Source organism: Vigna umbellata, chromosome 4 (assembly GCF_029865625.1).
Source record: "Vigna umbellata cultivar VRB3 chromosome 4, Vumbellata_1.0, whole genome shotgun sequence".
NCBI lineage: Eukaryota > Viridiplantae > Streptophyta > Magnoliopsida > Fabales > Fabaceae > Vigna > Vigna umbellata.
This window is the reverse complement of record NC_142168.1, coordinates 13,617,551-13,621,371: the sequence shown is the minus strand read 5'-3', so window position 1 is coordinate 13,621,371 and position 3,821 is coordinate 13,617,551.

The window sequence follows — 3,821 nt, the reverse complement described above, 5'->3', positions numbered from 1 at the left end:
TGGAAAACTGTGTTTCTTTCCATGGCTTTCTGTCAAAAGTTTATCTATAACATTAGAAGGTGGAACCTTTGGAGGCCCTTTGTTCTAAAGAGGAAGATGCCTTTGACATTGTGTGTACTGAAACTGGCATATTAATCCAACAATGAAAGCAAAGAGTGTTCAGATAAAGAGAAAACTTTTTGTATGGTTAATTCAAGTTACCTAATAAGAATAAAGTATATAACTTTAACATGATTATTCTCTATATATACCAGAAGAATATCTAGCAATTCATTGCTTATATAAAAATATATAACAAAAAAAACTGTGCCACTTGAATGCATGCGTTGACTGGTTGACTCCTCTTGCAGTTTTATGTATATACATTTTAATGAATAAATTTCAAGAACACCAAAATTCATCATCCTTACAATATAAAAGCTTTAACATATATACTCTCATTTGAAATCACATATTATTTGCTTTAAAGATCAAAATTCCACGTTACGGAACAAAAAGTGAAAATGGAGAATCAACCCATTAGGAGATTATGCTTTTCCTTTTTAGTTCTGAAAAGCAATTATAAAATTACCCAAAGTCTTCGTTTGAAGTAGATCGCTATGACTATAACAAGAAACTCGTTTTTTTGCACATGATGATGAGTCAACGTTGAAAAACATTGTATATATTTAGAATTACTTTTGATCGCACCGTTGGAGTCTATGAACTACGAACCTAGTCTAGCCACCCATAGAAAATCTCCATGGAACCCAACCGAAAGCTTAAAACTTTTTCAAGTCCTTAATCTTAAGGATCAATAACTTAATAATGCGTTTATAGAAAGAAAATGATCAAGCAGAATCCAGTGCAAGAATCTAACACAGTTTTGGCTTTGGATATGTTCTATAGATGAAGATGCGATGCACTAAAAAAGGTTGGTGATTGGCATGACGGTGCGTGATTATAGTAAATTTGAACGTTAAGATGGTAATTAATTAAATTAAACAAAGTATCTTCATTGGATTTGATGGAAAAGGATTTGTAGTAAAATGTCATCCTTGGCGGAAAGGACTCGTGGAAGAGAATCAAAATGTTCTAATAATTAAAAAAGCAGCAAGTTTTTTCATGGTTATAAAAGTGAGAAGTTGTTGTTGACCAAAGACCAAAAACTGAAAACCTAGTTGCACATAGGCTTTTTATGTTCATACATTTTTTTCTCAGAACGATTTTTCGAAGGACGAAGATGGTAGGGACATGTTAATATTCCCATGTGCCAGAATTCAAATAACAATGGAGATTAATCATAGTATAGATGCCCTTGTACGTTTAGGATTGGAGAGAGCATATGTACAATCTATCGGTGGATGTTTTGCTTCGTAGCTTCCTTTTTCTCCCATCATTCAAATGGAAAGACAAATTAGAAAACAGTTTCGTTCCCAAAACTGAACATGTCGAAATCTTCCTAGGATCTTAGATGATGCACAGGTGAGTTATTTTTCATGGGAAAGAAACATTGAAGAGACGTTTTTATTCCTTTCCAGAGGAACAATGTTGCTACATCTTCGAACATATGCTTACTGTTCGGCGCGTTTAAGGTTAAATCAAAAACCGAATTTCCGTTTAAGATTGAAAAGATTTAGTCAGATAAGCACGACAAACAACTCCTTGCATATGGTTTTGACCATCGATACAGACAAAGTTTCACATCACATAAAATAAGATATAAACATGTAACATAGATTTATATACACATAAGATACATCTCTTAATAAAAGATTTTTTAAAATGGTACCAAAAACAAATCTGTGAGAGTTTGATCCAAAACAGATAATATCTTGCTAGTATCAAACCAACACATTCAAATCTTTACTCTCAATCATCTCGTTTTTATCAATTATCTCTCCATCGAGTTGTATATCTTTCAGCTTTTTGTTAAAATATTATATTATTCTAACTTGATCAAAATTTTCATTTCACTACCTTATATACAAATCTCTACTTTATGAGTTTAGTCTATTGTAAACTAAACTTTACTTTTTCAAAAAGTGACAACTTTGAGCTTCCGACACAGTAGAGAAATTTTCTACACAAACAAGCAAATTCTTGTTTTGGAGGATTATAGCGTTTCAGGAGTTATGATTCCAAAAATGTTTCATGGAAGTGAATGTAACTAATTAGGTGATTGATCTTAGTATATTATTATAAGCCTATAGTATATGAGACCCGTATCTATAACTTCTTAACAGGACAAATGTACTAGATGAGTTCCAACTCTTTCAAGGGGATTAAGACAGTAATTCATTTTTTTTTTAAGAATGAAAGAGTAAATATAAATTTTAAAATCATAATTAGTTCGGTTTATTATACATTGAAGAATTATCACAGCAATTCAATTTTTGGAAGAAATAAATAAATAAATAAGGATTTTAAAATCATATTCGTTCGTTTTATTATGCCTTCTAAGAGGATTAAGACAATAATTCAATTTTTGATAAAAAAGAAAACAAGTAAATATAGATTTTAAAATCATTATTCGTTCGTTTAATTATATTAAGACAGCAATTCAATTTTTGGAAGAAAAAAAAGTAAAACTAAATTTTAAAATCATAATTCGTTCGTTTAATTCAATTTTTGGTAGAAAAAAAAGTAAATATAGATTTTAAAGTCATAATTCGTTCGTTTTATTATACACATTCTACCTCTTAATATATATATATATATATATATATATATATATATATATATATATATATATATATATATATATATATATATATATATATATATATATATGGGTTTGCTAACGCGTCTACGCCTGTTTTTCAGTTGGTATATTTTAGCAATGTGTACTGAGTTTTAGTACACAAAATTATCCTTATATATAATGGATTCTAAGTTTTAAGCTTAATGGTATTTTAATAATTTCATTCTTAAAACTAAAAAAAAACAAGAAACTCTCAAACTCTTATTCATCTCCCTCATTCCTCTCAACCTTTTCTCTTTCATCTCTCTCACCCTACTGTAGCCCCAAGTGAAAAAGTCAGAAACATTCGTCCTTAAACAATTTGTCTTTGTAAAGAGTTGAGTTATTGACATATTCGTCTTCAAGCAAAAGTTCATTCAAGATCTCTTCAATTTCATCATCTTCACTAACCTCTCTAATTTCATCATATGCAGATGTTGAATCATCATCTCTAAAAAATCCCTCTAGGCCAATTACCAATTCTTTCATATGTCATTATGCTTGTGAAAATTAGATAAGACAAAAATTATAAAATGAAAACTCATTATAAAATCATTTATTTAAGAAATTGTTTAACCGCGAGTGTTTCAGATTTTTTTCCAAGTCAATTACCAATTTCTTTGGATGTCAGTATGCTTATGAAAATTATATAAAATTAGATAAGACAAAAATTATAAAATGAAAACTCATTATAAAATCATTTTTTTTTGTAAGAAATTTTTTAACAGCGAGTGTTTTTTATTTTTTCAAGGCCAATTACCAATTCCTTCATATGTCATTATGCTTATGAAAATTAGATAAAATTAGATAAGACAAAAATTATAAAATGAAAACTCATTATAAAATTATTTTTTGTAACATTGTTTAACCGCTAGTGTTTCTGATTTTTTTTCAGTTAGGGCTACGATAGAGAAAATGTTGGAATGAGAGAGATGAAAAAGAAAGGGTTGAGAGGAATGAGACAGGTGAGTAAGGGTTTGAGGGTTTATTTTTTTTTTGTAGTTTTGAGAATGAAAATTATTAAAATACCCTTAACCTTAAAACTTAGAATCCATGATATATAAGGGTATTTTTGTCCATTAAAACCTGGTACACATTG